The sequence below is a fragment of the Ailuropoda melanoleuca genome, chromosome 1 (assembly GCF_002007445.2).
Source record: "Ailuropoda melanoleuca isolate Jingjing chromosome 1, ASM200744v2, whole genome shotgun sequence".
NCBI classification, from domain to species: domain Eukaryota; kingdom Metazoa; phylum Chordata; class Mammalia; order Carnivora; family Ursidae; genus Ailuropoda; species Ailuropoda melanoleuca.
The window spans coordinates 167998553-168023507 of NC_048218.1; the positions used below are offsets into that span (position 1 = coordinate 167998553).

The following is a 24955-nucleotide window of genomic DNA, read 5'->3' on the forward strand; positions in this document are numbered from 1 at the left end:
ATTGAGTAGACTGAGATGTCTATTATTGAGAAGCAAGAGAGGCAAATTAAAAAGGGATAACCAGAGTGGAAATCATTAATGATCATGGGTGATAAGAAGTGGCTGTGACAACCCAAAAGTCCATTATGTATGAAAGGATGAACAAGTTAGAGTCAAGGCGTACTATGGAATATCACTTTGCCATAAAAAAGAATGAAGTGCTGATACTGGCTACAACAGATATGAGCCTCAAAAACATACTGACTGAAAGAAGCCAGACCCAAAAGGTTACAAAGTGTATGATTCCATTTATATGAAATATCCACAATAGATAAGTCCATAGAGACTGGACACATATTGGTGGTGCCAGGGTGTAGGGGGAGGGGAAATGTGGATTGACTACTTAATGAGTATGAGAAATGTGCTGGAACTAGATAGAGGTGGCGGTTGCACAACATTATGAATGTACTAAATGCTACTGAATCATACACTTTAAAATGGCTAATTTTATGTTATGTAAATTTCACCTAAAAAAGTGGCTAGAAAGCAAACATGCTTGAATCATGCTATTTCCACTCCTTCCCTTTTCCTGATGAAGAGATACAGAGAGCTTAGGACCATTTTGGGGATGGTTCTTAACAGCTGAACTAGGTCAGTGCTTTAAAGAACCTGAGAGACCATCTCCCCCCACCCTTCATTTTGTGGATGAGAAGCGATGTGGTAGTTTCACTAGAAGTTAGGAAGAGGGCCAGGTTGGTATCCAAGCTGCTCGATTCTTGTGTCTGTGTCTAATCTAGGAACTCACACTATGTCCTAAGAGTAGGTGATATAATAGTCTGAGATACCCACTCAAAGTGGTGCAGAAAGTTTTAATAGATTTTTTTCTGCTATGATTTGAACCAGTGTATTAATAGAATAATGATAGCAATAATAATAATAAACCAATAATAACATAAGGTTTGATCTCTTATTAGATTCCAGATACTGGGTGAAAGAAACACTTTCTACGCAATATCTCATTTAATTTGCCCCCAAGTCCTATGAAGTCAATGAGGAAACTGAGCTCCAGGAAGGGTAAATAAATTTCCTCCAGATATTAGTGGTGGAGTTGGGGTTGGAACTATCTGTAGGGCCTACAGTGCTCATAACCAATACACTAGTGGTTTCTAAGCTTTGTTTTTCACAAACTAATAAAATTCCCAGAAACCAACAGGAGGTAGTCATATTGTATTTTGCCAAGTATAAACATTGAGCAAAAAACAAATAATAAAGGAAACAAACCCTAGTATTTCCTATCATCATTAAGTAATCAAATAAAAAATGTTTTCGTTTTAAAAAGTAGAAGGACCTAATCAGAATAGAGACTGTTTTATAAAGTGGATCTGTTTAGTTTTATGGTTGAGTTCTTTAGTGCAGTATGAGGATCAAGTACTGTGGGAGTCTGAGCCAGCTTTCTGTGCTCTTCAGCTGTTCTTTTCAGACTTGCTTGGGCCTAGTCTTATGCAAACCATTTCCACTTGACAATGGGATGCTACTGTGTATATCCATTTTTTTCTGACTTGGTCAATCAAATAATACCCAGTGTATCACAGGTAACCACTTGATGTCCCCATGGTCAGGTGTTTGATCTCTACTAGGCTCAGCAGCAAGTCTGAATCTGCCTTTCTAATGGAGAATCGTTATTGGCAGAATTGGCATGGCTGTACTCTAGACCCCAAGGGAGGTGTTCTGCACTCTTTGTAGTGGGACTTTCCAGAGACTCCACTGAGCATCCCTGTCTGCCACAGACACTTCCAGTCGAGTTGGATATGATTGGTCATAAAGTCCAAGAGGCTAAGTAACTTGAATGGCAGCCTGGCTTTAATCAAAATTGACAGCCTCACAGGGGATGCAGAACTTGGGTCGTAGCAGCACACCTATGTTGTTTCTAGAACCCAAAGAGACCCAGCAAATCTTATGCCTCTTTGTGGACAGTGGGTCCATTAAAACATCTGTCTCATACTTTAGAAGATGCACCCTGCCATGCTCCCAGACTATTGTGTCCTTGGAATCTTACCAATGTGGTACACCCCTGAAACACGGTGGAGATTTTCTCCCGTACTCTGGCATGCATATGTCTCTCTAAGACATCTGGGATTCTAGCTATTGCCTCTTCTTGAGATCCAGTTAGCATAATGTCATTGGTGAACTGGACCAGTGTGATATTCTGCAGAATATCAAGGCATTCAAGATCCCTCTTGACTGTTTTATGACAGACGGCAAGAGAATGGGAAGAACCCTTATAATGTGTAGAGTTGTCCCTTCCACTTGAAGGCAACCTGTTCCTACTTATCTTTTCTGAACTTTCCCCTGGCTTATTGGGGGTAATTACGTATGATGATTAAGCACTGCCGTATGGTTTCTACCACCCTGAGAGTCCATGATTTCCATTGAAATCAGGAAGTTTAATGCCAACTTCTACCTTCACCTCCTCATAATATCACCTCAGGGACTTTCAAAGATGTGGGTGCTTCTCTTGCCAATGCGTTTCTAAATGCCTTGAGAAAGCATGGTCCAGGTCTTCTTATGCAGATGGTTAGGGGATGATGATAATTTGAGTGTTCATGATGGCAGCACATGCCATAAACTACTGTGTACTAGTCAAGATCCTGGCAAGAAACAGATGGCACACTTAAATGGGATAAAATTGAAGAGTTTAATAAAAGGAAGCAATCCTCACCTTTAGGCCTGAATGGGCAAGGGGAGGAACTGTAACTAGAAACTGGAAAGTGCTACATCTATGGGAAAAGGAGGCCTGGCAAGAACCGTGGCCTTAAGCAGAGAAATACGGCCATTGCCAAAACCATATTCTTTTTTTTTTTAAAAGATTTTTATTTATTTATTTGATAGAGATAGAGACAGCCAGCGAGAGAGGGAACACAAGCAGGGGGAGTGGGAGAGGAAGAAGCAGGCTCATAGCGGAGGAGCCTGATGTGGGGCTCGATCCCATAACGCCGGGATCATGCCCTGAGCCGAAGGCAGATGCTTAACCACTGTGCCACCCAGGCGCCCCGCCAAAACCATATTCTGGCAGGGAAGGATAGGTGGCTCTCTCTTCCCCCACATTTCAATTAAGGTCCTCACCAGCACCTTTTGGGATTTCCCTTTGGTTAAACCCAACTGGAAGCCAGAGAACAAGAGCTCCTGGTGTTCCTCTGTGGAGGTGAGCCTGCTGGACAGAGCAGAGTGGAGAGTGGATCTAGGGGGGCAGATACAGAAGACCCAAAACTTAGGCTAAGGATTCTGCATTCTAGGGTCACTGAGAATTCATGGCAACTTTTTTTCTTCCAAGGTTTTATTTAAATTCTCTTTAGTTAACATACAGTGTAATATTTTAGTGTCATGTTTCAGGTGTAGAATTTAGTGATTCAGCGCTTACATACAACAATCAAACACCCAGTGCTCATCACAAGTGCCCTCCTTCATCCCCATCACCTATTTCACCCATCCCCCTGCCCAACTCCCCTCTGGTAACCATTAGTTGGTTCTCGATCATTACAAGTCAATTTCCTGGTTTTCCTCTCTTTTCACCCCCTATGTTCATTTGTTTTGTTTCTTAAATTCCACATATGAGTGAAATCATATGGTATTTGTCTTTCTTCTCTGACTTATTTCAGTTAGCATAGTACACTCTAGCTCTATCCAAGACACTGCAAATGGCAAAATTTCATTTGTTTTGGTGGCTGAGTAATATTTTATTGTATATATATACAACATCTTTATCTGTTGATCACCAACAGATGGACATTTGGGCTCTTTCCATCGTTTGTCTATTGTTGATAATGTTGCTATGAACACTGGGGTGCATGCATCCCTTTGAATCAGTATTTTTCCATACTTTGGGTAAATACCTAGTAGTGCAATTGCTGGATCGTAGAGTAATTCTATTTTTTAAGTTTTTGAGAATTCTCCATACTGTTTTCCAGAGTGGCTTCTCTAGCCACACAGGGAAATTTGTATTTCTCTGATGATGAGTAATGTTGAACATCTTTTCATGTGTCTGTTGGCCATCTGTATGTCTTTTTGGAAAAATGTCTATTCATGTCTTCTGCCCACTTTTTAACTGGATTATTTGTTTTTTGGGTATTGAGTTTTATAGGTTCTTTATATATTTTGGATACTAACCGTTTATCAGATATGTCGTTTGCAAATATCTTCTCCTATTCAGAAGCTTGCCTTTTAGTTTTGTTGATTATTTCCTTTGCTGTGCAGAACCTTTTTATTTTTTATTTTTTAAGATTTTATTTATTATTTATTTATTTTAGATAGAGAGACTGAGAGCACGAGCAGGGCAAGGGACAGAGGGGGAGGTAGAGGAAGGGGGAAAGAATCTCAAGCAGACTCTATGCTGAGTGCAGAGCCCCAAGCAGAGCTCCATCTCACGACCCTGAGATCATGACCTGAGCCGACACCAAGAGCTGGATGTTCAACTGACTGAGCCACCCAGGTGCCCTGAGGCTTTTTATTTTGATGAAGTCCCAGGAGTTTGTTTTTGCTTTTGTTTCCCTTGCTTCAGGAGACATGTAAAAAGTTGCTGTGGTCAATGTCAAAGAGGTTACTGCATGGCAATTTTTTTGAGTTGAGACATAATAGTTTTGGACTGTTTCAGGGTAATGGTAGCATGTGAATTGAATTTTGGGTAGTTTTGAGAAGGAAGACCTAGGAGTCCAACAGTTGGAATGTTCCTGACACTCAGGTGTTGCAATGAGAATGGAAAGGATGGGGAAGATGCTTGGTAAGAAAATATTTAGTGAACACAAATCTTTTATGCCAATCAGGTGATACCGAGTTGCCGTGTGAATACTAGAGCTTCCATCTGATGCTATATTAGTGAACCCAGTCAGGAGGCTGTGAGGACTGAATGCTGCAGCAGATTGCCTCGGAGTTCTGCTTTTGAAGTTAGAAAGCCAAATAGATGTGAAGAGCATTTGGTCTATCCTCATTTCTATGCACATAGAGAGCTCATATTAATATCAAAGGAAGTCAGTTGTGTACGTGACGGAGAAATAATTTACTTTGGGGTCCTTATTTGTCAAACTCCATCAGGATTTTCTTCTTCTTGCTCATGAAAAAGACAGAATTCAATTTAAAAAGCTTTGACAGCATGTGATGAAATTTGATGCCAGGAGTGGTAGCAAAAATAATAACAATATTTATTGAGTACTTAAAATGATCTAGGCAATGCACTTTGCCTTATTAATCACTGACAACAAACCTATGAGATGGTATTCTTTATCATCCCCATGTCTCAGATGAGGAAACAGAGACCTTGTTGAGTTAAATCTAAGCTCACACAGTGAGGAAGAGGCAAAGTTAGTTCTCTAAGGCAGAACTGGCCACCTGTAAAGGCTGTACTCTTAATAACTTTTATTCTCTGTCGTATCTTGATAAAATTTACCCTGATGATTATCTATTGCCTTTTAATTATGTATGCTTGTGCAGGTGTGTACTCAGTACATTTAAAACTTGGCTATCCAATCCTGCCATTAAACTCGGGTTTTAAAAAATTAATGATTAATATAATTAATTTTCTATGGGATGAGAAATTGACCAGGCTCTGTTTGAGTTATTTGTCATAGTGAACAAAATAATTATTGTTGATATTAACAAAGCATTTACCTTTGACCAGACACTGTTTTAAGTGCTTTACATATATTATCTCATTTTATCCTCACAACAAATTCTAAAAGAGAGATACGAATAGGTCTTCTGAGATTTAGCAATAATTAACAAGGTGGGAAGTTTGCCTTCAGATGGAAAGACTGTATTAACACTTATTTTAATATTTTCACATAAAAAGACTCTTTGAAAGCAGAATTTTGTCAGGACCAGTCACCCATTCATACTTTCAGGATCATTCATTTGTTCATTCATTCAAAAAATACTGCAGCTAATATTTGTGAAGTTCTGTCCTCCATAATGTTTCTATTCTCAGTAATGGGACACACTCATGGATAAGACAACCTCTGCTTTGGAGATGCCTTCTTCTTAGCAGGGGGAGAAGTGAGGCCCATCTACGTGCCATCAACACTCCTGGTAAAAGTGAATGAATGAAACTGGATGAATTCAATCTTGGTTGAGGAAGAAATACAATAACATTTTCTTAACATTTAAGATTGAATGTTAATCGAGGTTTCGTTGATAACACAGTGCTCTGAGTATGCTGCATTGTCCTAACTAAGGATGGGATTTTTGCCTCTCCTGACCTCTAGCTCTAATCAAATTCCTGCTTTCCTGCTCCACTCAGAGGTCCAGAAAATGAACCCCATTCAAATGTGATCTTTAAATGGGACTATTTTTACCAGAAAGAAGTTACCTTTCTTTGAAAAGAAAATAATATTATTATATACCAATGTCTATTCTACCATTTAGTATGAGAACTATACATAATTATTTAAACAATCATTGGGGAGCAGTAAATGCCATTGAGTCGCCCCCATGAGCAAGGACCATTAGGTAACACTATGAAAATACTTCTGTTGTTTTCCTCCTTTATGAAGAAAGAGAACGAAATGAAAAGAAGTGAAAATCTCTTCTATACATTGGATTAATATATTTTGGTACTCAATGTGGATCACAGCAGTGTGACCCATCATAATGATCATAAAATATCAATCCCCAGGAAGAGTTTAGCTTGGAACACTTGCTAGATCTGTAGGGTACACTGCAAACCATTTGTGCAAACCATTGCTTTGATACAGCATCAAACTTATCCAGGGAGAAGAAATCACATTTCGTCCGAGAACAGGTTTTCCATCTGATTTGTGCCCAGAACATGTAAAAAACATAGCAGATTGCATGGTGCATTGACTAGGGAACATACATATGCATTTAAATCACTTATGTTTTACTTTTTTTATGAGGCATTGGTGAATTGTATTCCTTTTGCATTTGTAATTAGAAGGCAGAACAGATGTGATGGCTTTGTTTAAAGGGATATGTCCATTAAAATAACCTATACTACCAAGTAATTGTTTCCTTTTGCAAGGGAGTCTGCCCATTGTGATACCATTTTGAGCCATTTAAATAGATGATGGAGAAAACATGGCATCTTCAGGAAATGTTGATTGATTATGGAAGTCAGAAATTTTTGTGATGAGGTTCAACTATTTTTATAAATTCGTTGTTTTTATGTTCTTCTTTCTATCTGGAGATGTGACGTCATCAAAGAAACATTCATTCTTTCCAGCCTCACTTTTTGTCCTCAAACTGAGATGAATTATCAAACCTATCTGTATTTCAAAAGATACTAAGACTTTTTATTTTAACAAGCTATGGTACAGGAAAACTGAATATTCAACCATCACACACTTGGTGATCAAATATAGTTGATATTAGCCTTGGCTCTTTGTTTGAACCTAAATAAAATGTGGATTTTTATTTTGATCAATAACAGCTTTCTGGAGATCTGCCGTTATGCTTGATTTAGACAGACTGTGACAGCCCATGCAGTAGCCGGCAGCCAATTCTTTAATATATGAACTTGACTGACCCAATTACCCACCTCCCACCCCCAATGCAAAGAGCATCTCCAGCAAACCTTTTTGCCATTTTATTCTTGTAAAATCAATGCACTTATAATAAAAATTTAACTTAGTCTTTGTAGAACAGATGCATATTAATTTCTCTTACCGCTATAATTAAACACCTCTGTCTTGAAGTCACCAATGCTGGTAGACACATCCTCAAGTTCAAAGTTGCTATTTTTTTAAAAGGGAAATTAAAATCAGAAACACGGTATGGTCTGTACACAGCTGAAAGAAATAGTATGGTCTCACACAAATTCCATTTAGGATATATTATTGCCAAAAATAATTGTTCTCTGTTGATATAGAACATTCAGAAAGGCTTTATAAGGAAGAAATGTTAGTATCAATCACGTTTGCACTTTCTTCTAGAAGAAGGCTTCTATGAGCTCCAGGGGCACTAGTGTTATGCCCTATGAGGCAGGTGGAGAGAAAATCCTTTCCAACTCCTGTAACCTGATCCTGGAGATGGTCAGCATGGTTATAAAATTGAACACTAGCAAATGTGTTTTGAGTTTTGCTTCTCTTGGCTTGGTGGTTTTGTAGGGGGGGAGTTTTTTTCCTCAACCATCTTAGAGTCCCTGGATAGGTCTGAAAATGAAATTGATAAGGGCAGATTAACAGGAGAAAAACACAAATTTATTAAAAACAAGTTTTATGTGACACAGGACCCTTCGTAAAGAAATGAAGACCCAAAGAAAGAGTTGGGCGTAAGTTTATGTATGCTAGGTTTGATGAAGAGTGGGCAGCCATGTAGGAATATAGGTTAAGGAGTACAAGGGGAGTATAGTAAACGGGGGAGACTTAGCAAGGCCCATTTGTTAGGATGGTGTCCCTTTGTTTTCAATGAGAAGGATGCTTCTTTTGTCCAGGTGTAAAGAGGGCTCCTTTCCCATGAAGGTTTTATGACCTATTTCAGGGGAGAAGGATGGGGGGCAGACCAAAGTGACTTTTCTGCATCTGCTGTTTTGTCAGATTCCTTCAGCTTAAATATACCAAGGTACCAGATTTTGGGGTAGTGTATCGTGAATCCCATCAGTTTGGATTTTTTGAAAAACAGAATGGCTAGCTTTTTGGTTTTGCTGTTGAGATTTATCTCCGTTCCATGTTTTCCTTGTTTTACTCAGTCATGGTTCTGATTTTTTATTTCTGTAATAAACTTATTGAATTTACACTGTTGATTGTTGCTTTCATATCTTATTTGGAAGGAGATACATAGACATACACAGGTCAATGATTGTGAATTGATTTGACCAAACAAACAAAGCCTTTAATTTTTTACTAGCCATTGATTTTCCATTTGTAAAAGAGAAATACTGATAAATTTTCTCCAGCTGCATTATATAATCCGCGTTTCCTATAAATCCGTATTTTATAACCGCTTTAAAGGATTATTCAAAATGCCAACTAAGTAGTTGTTGGCAAATGATTGATAGATACTATTAGCAAAGATATTACAATATTAATAATAAACTGAACTTATTAAAATGATATTCTATTGGTTAGTTAATTATTTCTGGATATCAGATGTACAAACACTCAGGAAGTGTGTTAAGGAGCCTCTTTGTGGACTAGCTTTCGGTATGATAGAAATCTGTCTGTTTGCGTTTATTTAGATATAATCCTATCTGAAACTTTGACTTTTAAGGATCATTTCTAAGGCTTTTATTTGATTGTTTACTTAGACCAGTTTCATGCTAAAATTTAACTTTTATTAGAAAGTAAAATAGATGTCATTACTATGATCTTCAAAATAAAAAGTTGAACTCTCCCAGATTTGTAAGTTAATTTTAAACTAATTGATATTAAGTGTAAATTGACTTTATTCTATAATAGCCAAAAATGCACAGAAGGCTCAGTATGCTATAAAGCTAAGAACTGCTCATAAATTCACTCATATAAAATATCATTATCTTTTTTCAAGCCCAGGGGTTTGGGGAGTGACAAGGAAAAGTTTAAAGACAGTTCTCTAATCAATGGGAAAACTATCTTTTGGGGGCTCTTCTCAGCACACCTTTTCTATGAGCATCACCTTCACACTGTGAGCCCCTGGCAACTATGTTTGTAGGATGCGGCAGATTCTGTCCCTCTACCCACAGCAGATAGAATGGACACTGGGCAATCCTTGCATGTGGTTATAACTGGGGATATCTAAATGTAAGTGCCCTGAGCAGCCTTATTCATTAAGAATCAGAGAGAAGAGACCAGACAATGTACCAGAGAGAGGAGTTTTATAACCTTTGATATTTATATCAATGTCCTGTCATTGTTGGAATGAACATATGAAAAGTCAATGTTCAGTGTTGTAAACTCCACGGAGTTCTTTGATTTAAATCCTGCCACTTGGGAGAAACAGGTTAGGTTGGATTGCTTCTATGACAAATATTCCATGAGGCTATATTTGAATATATTTTTCTTCAAATTTAATGAGAACACATTTATTTCCATTAAAGGAAATTGTGAGATAAGCAATAGCTGGTAGTCACAAAATGGCTTGATTTTTGATAATTCTATTCAGATTTACTATAGCGGAGAAGAAATTGAGATTCTTGTTTTCTGATAGTGCAAGTAAAAATGAGTCTACTTTATTATCTACAACAGGAGGAATCCTTTCATTTGTTCCATTGAAAATTTTAGTCATTTAAAAATGAGTTTGCTCGAAGAGGATTTTTTCAAGGTTCTAGAACAACTACCGTAGCTAAGTGGAGGTTTTCTGACAGGTGGACGCCCTCCTTCTATCTCTGCAAAAAATGCATCACTTGTTTCTCTTTTGACTCTTCTCCCCTAACGGCCCTCCATGGCCCCTAGCCCAAATTCCTCTTCTGTTTTTCTGTTATTTCTCTTGGCAATTTAATCCCCTCTCATTGCTTCAATGACGATCCAGGATCTATAGCTGCACCCTTGCTTCTAGGACTATAAAAGTCTCAAGGATATATAGAAGCAAACTTTTCCAAAAAGGAGCGTGTTATATATTTCCACAGAAATACAGTGCATATATAATACATGTGTATGTATACATATATACATACATACATACATATACATATACACACATATATACACATATATATGTATATATGTTGATTTATTGCATATTTCCAAACCCATTTGAAATTGCTGGTCCTCAGTAGCTCTAAAATTGCACTGGTCATCATCCTCCCTAGACCCATTTTTCCACTCCCTTCCTAGTTCTATACTTAATGCCATCATCCCATCCTTCCAGAACATGAAATCAGAACCTTCCCATCGTCACTCAATCCTTCAGGTCTTCTTCCTCCCCCTGCCTCCCACGGCAAAGCCATCTGCCGGGTCCTGATGATTTCACCTGTTTTGTGTCTGTCTTTTCTGAACCTTCTCTACCCCCTTACTCTACTCTATTGCACTGGGCTGCCAGCCGTTCTGCCCTGACTCAAAATCCCTCCCTCTTCCAACTGACCACCACATCACTTCCAGGTTAACCTGGAAGCACAAATGTGATTTAGTTACAGTGCCACCAAGATACTTCAGTGGCTTTCCTTTGTATTCAGCCTAAAATCCAAGCTTGTTATGTTGGCTCTAACCTACACTCAGCCTTTCTTTCCCTCTGCCCAGCCGGCGCCTCTGCTTTTCCACAGCTGTGTTCTTGACATGTAAAAAATGCTGTGAAAAATATCCAGCTCCTCCAGCTCCATGTGCACATCTTCTACTCCGAAGGCCATTGCCAAGCCACTTCGATAGAACTTTCTCCAAGCCTCCCAGCTGGAAGGAGACTTCCAGTGCTCTGATCAAGACAACATGCTTTTTTCTTTTACTTATTATATTAGTTAACCAGAGGAGCCACAGCAAAGTACTAAAGACAAGGCAGCTCAAACAACAGAAATGTATTTTCTCACAGACCTGGAGGCTAGATGTACCAGATCAAGGTGTAGGCGGGTTGGTGTCCTCTGAGGCCCCTTGCCTGGGCATGCAAGTGACTGTCTCTTCTCTGTGTCTTCACGTACTCTTCCTTCTATGTGTGTCTCTGTCCTAATCCCTTCTTCTTAAAAGGACATCAGTCGTATTGCATTAGGGCTCACCCTAATGACCTCATTTTAACTTAACTACCTTTCCAGAGAGTTTATATCTAAATACAGTCACATTCTCAGGTAATGGGGGTTGGGGCTTCAACCTATGAATTTTAGGGGGATGCAGTTCAGCCTCTAACACCTCTCTTTGCAGCCTCTATCACTTTAAACATTGCATTTTAGCCTTTTTGTATGTGTACATCATAAATTTCCTAATATATTCTTCATATGAGGGGCAGGGTCCACATTTTCTCCATTTTATACACATTTTTTTGAATAAAGAAGACAATTCACAGCATTTTTTTTTCAAATTAATCCATTCCATTATAATTTGACATACGTTGCTATCACCATTGATAATACTGTCATTACTATTTCTCTTTTGAGATGACCATGCTTTTAAAAAAGTCTTGGTTGGATTTCCATACTGTTTAACTCTATGATTAAAAATCTTTTTCCTTACCGAAAGGCAACCTCTTCATCACAAGAGAAACAGAAAAGACTGAGATTTAGTTGTAGAAATTGATCTCCCCCAGAAAGAATTCACAGTCCATAATCTTTCAGGGTTGTGCTTTTACTTGGGGCTTCTTTTCTGGGAGAGGACACTGTCTCTTATAGATGTTTGCTTAAAACAGAGATCATGCCCTTCTGCAACATAGAAGAGAAATAAGGTCTAGTCCCTAGAGAACAGACAGATGGTCCTCCAGGAAAGAAACCCTAATGGCTCCTAGGTAATAGTCATTCTGGCAAGGTCAGGGGACAGAGTCACTGACCCTCTTGCTCTGATCGGTTAGTAGTAATAAGGCCTAACCAGGTGAATGGGAGAGGTAGTAACTAGCTTCCAGTTAGACTCTCTAGCTCAGGAATGTCTGTGTTTGAGTAAGTTGGAGCTGGAGGGAGACGTTACAGAGTCTGGAGAAAGTGACTAAGAATAGGCAAGTGTGAAAAAGATACTGGTTTCCTCCAGGGGGACCCACAGAAAGGGGACACCACCAGTCAAGGGCAGTCCTGTGCTTTTCTTTGAGAAGAGACTACACTGAGTGGATACTGCAGTTCTCATAGAACAAGTGGAATGATACTGAATAAGAAGAAAGTTAATTCAGAGTTTCCGTCCATGGTTCAGAAAACACAGAACACCTGTGTGCAAGGCAAAGGGACAGGTGCTGAAAAACAATGAAGCTAAGATGTGACCCTGACTGGAAGGAGCCATCTAGCAGCGGCCACCAGACCCCTGCACACCATGGAGTGCTGTGTCGCTGGGGCCACATGGAGGGAAGGACGGCTTCTGGCTGGCACCATCAGGGAAGGCATTCCTCCATCCTCTCCTCTTGGTACTCAGTGTGTCCTCTGTGCCTCTAGGTTACTGCTCGGCCTGGCCCATTCCAGGCACTTGCTTATCTTCCTTATCTTTCGTCATGGTGTGAGAAATGGAAGTTTGAGAGGATAAGATCCTGTCTCACAGGTGCCTAGTGTGTGTGGAACTGATGTGCTGTGGAAATGTCACTCTGTCTTGGTTTCCAGAAAGGTGGAAAAAATTGGGGGAAAGGAGAGCTAAGATGGGGTGGTAAGGGTATGGTGTCTTAGTCAGAAGGTGGGAGCGAAGTTATACCAACAAGCAGTTTTAGTACGCAGCTTAATCCAGATGATAGAAAGAGCACCAACACTGCCAAGGACCTCAAGAAGGGAGCTGGAGGTCCTCGGCCACGTAAGTTATTCTGCAGAATTGGGAAGCTCATATCCTTTCCTATTATCTAGTCAAGCTCAACCAGAGCGTATGAAAGAATAATGAATAACTAGAGGGTCTTCAATTTCTGGAAAGTAGAAAAATCAAGTAAACTCAGCATTCCCCAGCATCCCCCACCCCTGCCCCCAAAACAGTGAAGCTGAATGTCAAAAGTGGAGAGAAAGCTTTTGGATATCTTCTTTAAGTCTGTTTTTGGTGTTCTGGTCTGTAAGCAACCAAGATAAAGAGAGATTCTATCTCAAAGAGGAAAGTTTGAGGAACGAGAAGTAGTTGAGCCCAGGCATTTGCGATGCCTTGAGACCTACACAAAACCATGGCATACAAGGGCTCTCCCACATGAATCAGCCAGGCAAGCCAGTGGCCACTGTGCAGGCGGGCGTGATGAATGTCCACCAAGTCCTGAGTGAAGGGCCCAGGGGCCCTAGGCTCTGGTAAGGAATGCTCTGAGGCCAGAAGACAACCCACATGTAATACCCAAAGAATATGCCCCGTTGGAATTGTGTCTTACCACCTGCTGCTGTCTCCATTGTTGCAGCACATCCCTGAGAATGCTCCATGATGTATTTCTGTGTAAACCCCAGAAACACTGATTGCAGTACCTTGCACATAGGAGATATGTGATACCTTTTTTAAGATAATAAAAAAATTAGAATTTTTTTTGAAGATACATCTGGTATGTAAACCAGGACTACATTCAGACAAATAGATTTGGACAGGTGTCAATTATTTGGATAATTCTTGCAAATACAGCTACTTAGAAATATGAAGAATTTTAGCCGGGATTTTGCACATTGTTAACATTAATTATACTAACTAACTAACTGCTGTGTATTCTGTTAATGGGGCAGGAAGGAGTTCCCTAAAAGAAGCTATTCCAGGGGCGCCTAGGTGGCTCAGTTGATTAAGCATCTGACTCTTGATTTCAGCTCAGGTCATGATGTTGGGGTTTGAGATCGAGCCCCACATTGGGCTCTGTGCTGGGCATGGAGCCTGCTTGAGATTCTCTCTCTCTTCCTCTCCCTTTGCCACTCTCTTGCCTCTAAAAAAGAAAAAAGAAAAAGCTATTCCATTAGTAAATTAAAAACTCAATAATAAGAAGACTTCACTTTTCCTGAGCCCAGCTTATGTGCCAGGCCCTTTTCAGTTATTAACTTCTTAAACAATCCCAACAACTCTGTGGAGTAGAAACTATTATTATCCCCATTTTGACCATGACAAAACTGAGGAACAAAAGGCTGAAGCAATGTGCCCCAAATCACAGCAATGCCATTAAGTGGCAGAACCAGGCTTTGAACCTTTGGAAATCTGTAATCTGACTGCGGGTTCTGAGATCCTGTACTGTGTTAATTTAGTCTTCTTATGATAAATTGTTTTAAGTTTCTCTAAATTATTACAAAATATGGTTCAAATATCTCTGACCAAGAAACATTAACTCCTAAGAGTATTGTAGACTTCTGGGTCCTTCTTAAGATTTTGGAAATATGTATGCAACATAAAGAAAAAGTTAAATTCATTAGCATAGACAGGCAAATTAAGCATTTTAGGCCTCAGAGTAGATTCTTTGGTCTCAATTATCTGGCTAGCATTTCACAATGATCATTGCCAAATGTCATACTCAAAGTGTTACCGAACAGGCCCAGACTATAAAAAGACTCAGTTTTGTCTCATGGCCAATCTCTCTAGTATAGAAACTCAACTCTGGCATATAATTAAAAATTGATACATTGCTATGGTGGATGAAGGATTCCTCATAAGTACTGAAATATTTGATAAATACAGATCAGTGACTTAAAGTGACACAGATAATTAAAGATGGGCCGGTGGAAAACCCTTTTAAGATCAACATATATGGATCTTTTGAGATACTGATCCACTTCGCCCTTGTAAAATTTGAATAAAAACACTACAGAATTAAGAAATGTAAATTGGTACATAATATTTCTTCTGACTTTTGCAGATGTCTATATTAGGACAGTTATCCAAGTCAAAATAGTGAGACAGAGAGAGAGAGAGAGAGAGAGAGAGGAAGAGAGGGAGAGAGAGAACTTTTAGGCTCCTGTCAGTGAGAAGTCCTAGACAAGTTGACCTGACATCAACTTTCTGACTCTCTCTTCCTCTTTCTCTCTCACTTTCTCCTCTGCTTCCCTCTATGTGGGTTTCTTTTATCAGAAAAATCTCACTCCTCACAGCAGCAAAGATGACCCCTTATCTGTGCAGACCCTCCCTATTCATCATTTTAGAAGGAGAAAGAACCTCTTTGCTCTGATATATTTAACCCCCTCTCAGGACTCCGGGCATCCCCACCCCATGAAAAGGGCAGGGTGGGGAGATGGAGCCTCCCCAGGACAGCCACATGGCAGGTGGGGAGGAGGTGCAGATCCAAAGAAGGAGAAGCGCAGGTGAAGGAGGAGAGTAACAGATGCCTCCTGCAACTGCTCAACTATTTACAAACAAAATCTATTTAACCTCCTTCTGGGGAATATTCACCATTTTTTTTTTAAACTCAAAATACATCCAAGTGGAAAAGATAATCCTTTTACAAGCTAGGAAGTCCATAATTAATGCCACATTAATATGATAAATGAAATCAAGATGGGAGGTCCAGGTAGTACTTTGTGACAAAAGTAAATGCTGTGATCTTACAAGAATATTAAGTGTTGCATATATTCTGGCCTTTCAAAGATGAGTTTTCAAAGAGGAGTAGTGGTAGCCAGGTATATTGGAACACTTGAAAGCTTTGGGGTAAAACAAACAATCTGGATTTGTTTTCTGGCTCCAAATCTTGCTCCTGCTGCTCGCTTATTGGAAAATTTCATTTCTTTCTTTTTTATGGAGCAAGGGACTTAAATTCTTTGGGTTTTGCTTTGTTCACTTGTCAAATGAGAATAATTATACCTTCCTTGGATGATGGATGCAAAGATTAAGGAGATGATGCCCATGAAACACAATCATGTAGTAGATCCTCAATAAATGTCAGTTTTCCAGTGTATCTACTCGCACAGTCAGGTTCGATTCCCTGTTTCCTTTGTTAGCCATTTTTTCCTACTTGACAGTATACAACACAAATACAAATGGAACAAAAGTAGTTTGTTCAGGTAGTATGGACTAGGAGCAGAATTAATAATAAATTACGCTCACTGTATTTCTGGGAATGAAAAAGACAAGCGTATAAAAAAATTAATTACATCTTGTTATATGTCAGAAATCAGTAGAAAGGAAAGATAGAGCTGGACACCCACTGAGTCACAATCATGGTATGGCAAGCATTTTGATAAGAGAGAATATTATACGTCACATTGTCACCACCGTTCTGTCAGTCATTGGTGACTATGGCCATATGAGGCCCGGAATCATGCACAGCTGCTCAGCACAGCATCCAAACCAAAGAACAGAGCAAGATCTTGTGTTTGACCCGTTATTTTAAAAATCCAAAATAATATTTTCCTTTCATAGTGCAGAAATGGGTTGAATTTTTTACTTTGTAGCTTTGGATTTTGTGTTCAAAATTTAAAGATGACACAACCTGTCATCTCTTATTTATGCTCTTATTTCTCAAAAATTGGTTACTGGTAGGCTGAAATATGTTTTTGGATATATCTGAAAAATATTCTCTTCTACTTGCAAAATGGCAAGCCTCTCTTACAAGCCTATGAAAGAGTAGTTAAGGGAGAGTTCGTGAGTGTTAGTTTTACGTAGCTGTCACTCCTTTGGGCCCATAATTGAGATTAAATGACAGGTATGGGATTTTCATCAGAAGAAATCCCTGGAAGTTTGATGAAAAACAGGGAAAAAAACCCTGAATTAATTTACACAGCCTAACATATGATCATAATTTTGGGGGGATGTGTCTTGCTGTTGGTAAAATTTAGAAAAATCCACACATATTATTTTAACTGAAGTATAGTCTCATGAAATGTATGTGGTTGTGTGGTTAAGTGTTTATGGGAACTTCTCAGTTTCTGCTGTTCGGCCTGCTTTCAAAATATTCAAATATATTTGGCTTTTGTAACTTCGCTAATTAAACCTTCTAAAACAGATGGAATTATAGAAATTACAGGGTTTAAAATATCATTTTAATTGGTTTACGATCTATGTGACACATAGTGCCATTCATACTGTATAAAATATATACGGATGACTCGAAAGAGATAGCATACCAATTAATTTTTCTTTAACTCTCAATTAAATCATGTTGTCTTCCTTATTTAATCCCCTTTCCATTAGCCTGGCTCCAAGCTGGTCTGATCAACCTTAACTGAAGATACAGGTTGTATCCTGCAACAGTATCGGTGAGTTCTTTTAGGATGACTGACGGGGGTGGGGGGCAGAATCTGAATTTACCTTCTTTCAAAAGAAAATAAATGACTTTAAGAGAGACCTTTAAAAATGCATATGGCAGTCTCCTGAGTGATCATAGATCAATCTTTCTTCTTTTAATATGACTATCTAATGTATGCAGGCAACCATAGTCCTCTGATTTTCTGGAAGTCTTGATTTCAAATATTCTGTCCTACTGTCTCACTAAGAACACTTGTATTTATCAAACTACATGTTCAGATTTTTGAGTTGAGATGGGAAGTAATAATCACTGCACATAGATTTTTGGAAGATTTCTATAGGCTGCTTCATGCATGTCTATGTGCCTTACGATCAAGAATCTGGTTGAATAAAGCTCATTCCGACCCACAAGGATTCTAATTTTGAGGCCAACAACGAAGGTCTCAATTAAATAAACCTGCTTTACCCAGCAAAATAATGTGCAGTTTTGAAAAATACTATGTTGCAATTTTTTGGCTACTGTTGGCTAACAAAATTAAACTCAACCGTTTCTTTCAAATATCTCAATTTGCCATTTAGATGTGATTTTAAACACACTATTCCCCTTTGTTGCCATGGTTACAGGTTTGGGCCCTCATGGGTGACAGAAAAGTATCACAGTACTGGTTCCTGTTTGAACACACATGTTCTCTGGGTCTCGCCTTGCAGCGGGAGGAAAGAAGAGGATGGAATCACCACACTCCCACAGCAAGCAAGGTAAACCCATGTATCAAATGACACTCAGAGCTGGGGAAATCGCCCACAGCAGGGACAGATTACCTCTTACAGTCACTATGGAGAACGATTCAAATTCTGGCTTTAATGATCCCAGATAGAGCCCTTCTCCTCCCCACCAATGTGACACTTTGCAGACATTTTTTATATCAAGGAAATATTTAACTGAAATGTGCTTCTGAGAATGCCTACCGAGCTGGCTCTAGGCATCTTCCAACATCGCAGGGGTCAATTAAAAGAACCAATCAACTGTTTTTAAAACTTTAAAATATAAAAAAAAAAGTGGGGGGAAAAGAAAGTGGACAAAAAGTAATGTTAAATAGCATGGAGCATGACTAATGGCGCTAGCATGTTAAAATCATTGGGAAAATGTCCTTGGAAGACAAATGAATTTTCAGCAGAATAATTAACTTAATTAACAAATTTGCATGCATATTCATCAGGCTATTGAAGTCTTTCCAGCCCAGCTTGATGAGCGTTGGTGTAATAATTGTCTCATTTACATTCTGCAATCTACTACAATTTAGGGCATGCAAAAAAAGCAGACCTCTTCCCTTTGACTTTCTTTAGGACCCACATACTCCTAATAACACAACCATCACCCACTCAGTGGCCTTAAGTTCCGGCCTTTGGAGAGAACCCCCAGAGAGAGCTGATGGTGGGCTTCCCCATCCCCCAGCCTTCCTCTTCTTTCTTCTTTTATTTTTTTCCTTTTGGCCCAGGTTCTCTGTTTTTGCCTCTGCTTGCTCTCCTGGGTAAATCTTGGCACCAGTTCTGACTTCAAATCTCCTGGGTCGCCAGACTGCATCATGTAAAAATTGCCATTTCCCTCTATCTCTGCAGGGCAATCTTTAAAGGCAGTAAGGTGTGACGCTCCAGACTGGCAGCTTGGCAAGACGGAGCCCATGGATACCAGCACACGGGAATCTGGACCGTTCACTCTGACAGCAGTCAGCACTGGGAACAAAAGGAATGGAGGGAAAAAAGCGCAAATGTATTTTTACATATTGTAGGCATATGGCCACAAGACCAGCAGAAATATATTTAATTACCAATTGCGCGTATTGAGGAGAAAAACACTGGGAAGGAAAAAAAAAACCTGTGTACACAGCAATATTATTCTACTTTAACTTTTCACCTCCTTTTTTTTTTTAAATTGAAGATACAAGAGATGTGGATTAGAATCAAAAAGTGTTATCTGCTGGAATCCTATCAAAGGTGATGCGGGTTTTTCATGTGCCTTTCTCAGTAGCGTAACATTATGTAGGAAATAGAAGTTTTCTTTTAATGATTTTAATTATGAAATAATTTTACTAAGGTATTTTTTGAGGGGAGGCGCTGGAGGGACCTAATTTGAACTGTAAGAATTAGACAATTTTACTGTTCTATTGAAACTATACTTCCAACATTACACATTAGTTTAGGCCTTAACCGTGAACAAACAACCGTTGAAAAATTGTAGTTCTGTTCCTTCCTATAAAATGAGAACAGTTCAACCCACACTTACTGCCTGCATCCTGTCTATCAGGCACTGTGCTAGCCAATGGAGGGACAGGGATGCATCAGAGATATCCCTGTACTCCAGAAGCTCATCGTCTAAGATGGGAGACAGATACACATACGCATAATTATAGTATTAAATTATTAAAATTATGACTAAAATTAGAACTATAATTATAATATACATAATAAAACAGCTGCAATATAATGAGGTAGGTGTATCAATCCAGGGGCCACAGAGGACTGCTTTTAGGTCAGCCTGGGAGTCAGTCACCCAAAAAGCCCTGGGTGGTAACTTCCTCTTGGAGGAGTTAATGAAAAGGAGCTTTTGGTCTGAGCAAAGGTGTAGGTAAGAGGTCCCACAGTGTCCTCCGATCCTATTGATCCTGTTCCGTTAATCATAAGCCTGGTGAAAAACTGTATCTGAGTCAATGTATTAGAACATCCTGCCCCCCTAATCTCCACCATCTTGGGAGGGTGGAGTTGGGCAGGCACCTACTTGTACCATGCAGACCTGTGGGTCATCTGGTCACTGGTGGGCTGGTGGCTATGGCTGGAGCTCAGAGCCATGTCCAGTGAGAGTCTGTGCCCAGTGGGTCACAAGTCTGCTCTGAGGAGTGCTAGAGAATGGCAACTATAGCAGGTAGCAAAAGCAGCAGCCCCAGGATGAGAGTTGTGTTGGGGGACTTGGCTGCATGACCGATTGGTGGCCACGGACTCCAGTTAGGAAGAGGAAGCCCAAGGATCAGGGCAGGTAAACATGTCCCAACAAACTAGTGGCCAGGTGTTGGGTCCCCAAGCCCTTATTGGTGATACCTGGGAGGTGTGCCCATCAGTTTGACCTTTCTGAGAATTGTGTGAATCTCTTTTCTTCCTGGTCTCCGGAGAGTTTATTGGAAAAACAGATACAGAAAGAAGGCTCCCACACTTAGGATGGTATAGTTGCAGTAATTGTCAGAAGCTAGTCCCACCTTCACTGGAGCAAGTTTGGTTTATTGTGGGGTTTGGCCTTGGAGAGGCTAACACTTAAGGAAAAGGCCAAGGTCACTGCAGGGCTCAAATGGATCCAATTTCTTGCACATGAGTTGTACTGACTTAGTTGTGAGCTCAAGAGGCACTAAGTGGCAGAGTCTAGAGTTTTTTAAAAGCTAAAGTCTATGTTCTTAATCACTTTGCTCCACTGTCTATATTGAAATTATTATTTAAGAGGCCAAATACTGGTCACAAACACATAGGGTACCAGACTGCAGATTTGGCTGCTTTATTGGCCGTGTGGGGTTTGGGGCTTCATCTTCTCATCCAGTAGGAAAAAAAACTAATTCAAACAATTAAGTAGTATAGGGAGCTAGCTAGCTCTCCTAGCTGTGCAATACAGATTTTGTCTATACCTGGAACAGCATATTCCAAATAAGCTTCCCATTGCCTAGGTAAGTCCATACTACTGTTTCTTAATTTGGTTGAAACATGCAAGTTTGGTTGATTTCATGAACCTTAAAGTGAAGTTATCAGGTTCTGTAGACAATACATGGTAACTTTTAAAACTTTGCGGAGTAAAGTAAGAATGACACTACCACAAGTCTAGAACAATGCCTTGGTAAATTAGATCCCCTACTTTTAAGTTCATAAAATTTGTGGCACCGAACATGTTTATATTCTGTCTGCTAGAAACATACGGAATGTCTTACAGGAAAAGTAATCCTTTAGAATTAAGATTTAAAGGGATTTTTTAAAAAAAAGTTAAATTTGAATAGAAAATACATGTAAAATTGGTTTCTGGGCTTCCTAGAAGCCAACGCAAAAAGGGAAATATGGAAAAAAGCATAATTTTTCATTATCAAAAAGGAGGAAACATATTAGTTCCTCAGGAAGAAAAAGCATTCACTAAGACACAAGCGGCAAAAGTAATTTAACATAGACTTGACCTTTGAAAGAAAGAAAAAACAGTTTAAAGTCTTTGTGATGAGGTAGATAGTAGTACAATTCAAGAACTGTAATGAAATACACTCTTTAAAACCAGAATGAAGGAAGTATTCCTAGCAAGGCATTAAGTCAGAGGGCCACTGGGCCCTGATGCACAGATCTCAGTCCACAAGGCCTCACTATTTGGTTATGTATTCATAAGGCAAACGTTTGTTGATTACCTGATCTGTACCATTCACGTTTCTAGGGCTAGAAATGAGTTATAAAAAAGAAAAAGATTCCCGTTCACAGTCCAAATTAAAATGATTCCAGCATATTAATATAAAATTTTATAGTTATAATTGTTACAATGATGTGTGATGAATGAATTATGGGTTAATCAACTTACATGATGCTCTATGGTTTACAGAATGTTTTCATCATTACAACCCAAGTATCCTTATGGAAACATTGGGACATGCCAGGTATAGGACTGATGTTCCTGACCCTAGAGCCTTGATATATCATGAAAGTGATGTTCATGATTATATTTTTTTCCCATTAGAAAGGATATGCTTGAGATCCCATTGCAGAACTTAGCAAGAAAATCAGCTAGTTAATGCCACAAGAGACCTTAACATACCTTGATGTGTTTAAAAGTTGAATACTACACTTAGTGACACTTGGTTTAACGAACATCTTAATTTTTTCACATCCCATGAAGTGTTACAGGACTTTTGGCAAAATGTGAGATCTTTGTGCTAGGCACAGTGAGGATCTATGAATAACTGTTAGATGATAACCACTCGTCCCTATCTCAAGGCAACGATTGTGAGTCATATGGTCCACTCAGGCTCTAGAGCCCTTTATTCTCCTTCCTCAGCATGCCTATTGTGCACAATGGGTGAAGAATTCTGCTTCTTTTCCAGTTAATTAACCCACATGCTAATGATACTGTTCCATCCTTGGTTAATTCAGAGCAACCTCCAGCTGTCTGCCTCCTGTCTGTTCAGAAGCTTTTGGTGATGAAGGTGGAGCCCATAAGAAGGAAACTGATGCATGCACTCACCAGTGCAGGAAGGTGATATACAGGTAGGGTGACTATCTCATCCCATTTTTCCCAGAACTTACTTGGTTTCAGCACTGCAAGTCCCAACTCCTGGTAACCCCTTAAGTCTTATGCAAATAGGACTAGGATTGGTCACTCCCAGTGCTGGGAACCATCTGTATAATCAATAAGTAACAAATGAACATCTCCATCATTGAGTAAAATACAAGGGCAAAGGTAACATTTGGTGTCTTGGTTTGGATTCTCTTGGAAGTAGGCCCTGAGTCAAAGATTACAAGTGAAGGTAGTTTATTGGGAGGTGATCCTAGGAAACAGTGGTAGGAGAGTAGAGGAATGAGGCAGGAAAGCAAGCTGCCACCTGGAACCTAATCTTACTAGATTAAACTGGGGAATGGTGTAGAATACAGACCTCAGAGTCATGCTACCCATGCGGCAGAAGGGTTGGGATAAGCACAGTCATTAGTTGAAGTCTGTTCCTACTACTGCGGGATGAAGTTGCTAAACTGGTCTCTTGAACCTGTGGGCAGAGTGGACCTCAGCAGTCAGAGGAAGCCCTCTGACAAAGAGGTGCAGGTATCGCAGGAGAAAGGTGTACCATTGTCCACTAAAATGGTATGGGACAAAGGGATATGGGGAGGCCACTGACAGTGCTGTTACAGTGGGTCTACATTGCTTTCCAGGTCAACTCATTCCACAGCATTGATCCCCTGTGAGGTCCCAGGCTCAGAGATGGGTGCTTGCTTGGTAAGGTGAGAAAGAAATGTGCTGGATATGGGGAAATTCAGAGTGTGGGTGCACTTGTGAAAGGCAGGGGACTTTGGTGGCTCCGAATAATACTTGATATGTATTCTACTCATTAGTAATTATCATATGGCTGAGCTACAGATATGTGGGCTTAGTTGGAATCTTGTACGTAGGCTTCAATAATGTCACTTCAGACATTCATTGATTCTAAGGGACAAGACTTTTGAACACCCCTTAGGATCTCATTGCATGGTTACCAGGTCTCATTATTATAAAGGAGTTATTTCTTTTTTACATATACCTTCCCCTTAGCCAATAAAAACTATTTTAGTATTTCTGTCTTTGAGCTGGACAAAGTTCGTCTCTCTGGTCTCCCTTAAAAACACCTAGAACAGGACCTCTTTCTGAAGTCTGTAAAGCGTTCAGAGTGGAATGCAATGGTAAGCTCTGCATCCAGGAACCCTGGCCAGCTGCCCAAGGTTGGTGACCTAGCCACCGCAGCCATCTAGGCTGATTGTCAGTCACCCCGGTGACCTGACAAATACTTCTGCCAAATGGAGATATTTGAATCTGGTTAGAAGCTGAAGATTCATTCAGTCATTGTTCAAGATTAACAAAGACAATGGTGAGCAGAATCCACGAGTCATGAGAAACCTGAGGCAGAGACTACAAGGAAAGTCTGTTGGAAGTGGAGTCATCTTAGCAAATACAGAGCAGCTGTGTGGCCATAATGGCGGGTCACTGGAATGAACAGCGATGTTCACTTGCCATGGAGAGGAAAGGGAAACCAAGTGACTCAACCTGGCTAGTGTCTTAAAAGCTGATCCAGGGTCCATGAGTGTAACTAGGAAGCTGTTTCCTGCATTCTTCAGTTCCCGCATTCAGCCTTTTAAGAAGCCCTGTTAATTGAAGTAAACTGAGTGACCCTCATCTATGTGAAAGAGCTAACATATCTTTTATATGCTTGAAATCATTTCTCACCTTTCTCAGATTAAGGCTAAAAAATTTAATTTCTATTAGTATTTTTTATTCTCACAAATTTTTTTGATAAGTTTTCATTAGCCATGCTCTTTCTCATCCTGTCATTTGCCTTTTGGAACTGTTATATTTTTTTTTTATTTTTTAAAATGTTTTCACTTTTATTGAGGTATAATTGTCAAATAAAATTGCGAGATACTGATGTGATGATTTTATATACGTATACGTTGTGTATACCAACAATTTTCTTTTAAGTAAACGCTATGCCCAATGTGGGGCTCGAACTAACTACCCCGAGATCTAGTTGCATGTTCTACAGTCTGAGCCAGCCAGGTGCCCCTTTATAATTTTTTTTAAAGGTTTTATTTATTTATTTGACAGA

General features: G+C 39.6%; 1 long non-coding RNA gene across 2 annotated transcripts; it reads left to right on the forward strand.

Moving 5' to 3' along the window:
- Positions 1-987: 987 nt before the first annotated feature.
- On the forward strand, positions 988-24955 carry LOC117804138. Of its 2 annotated transcripts, XR_004628389.1 has the most exons (6): positions 988-1053; positions 17556-17620; positions 18234-18365; positions 19227-19601; positions 22761-22874; positions 23532-24955. It is a non-coding gene; the product is annotated as an uncharacterized LOC117804138 (long non-coding RNA). The 2 variants fall into 2 exon arrangements; XR_004628388.1 differs by lacking the exon at positions 988-1053 and having other exon boundaries at positions 16475-17620.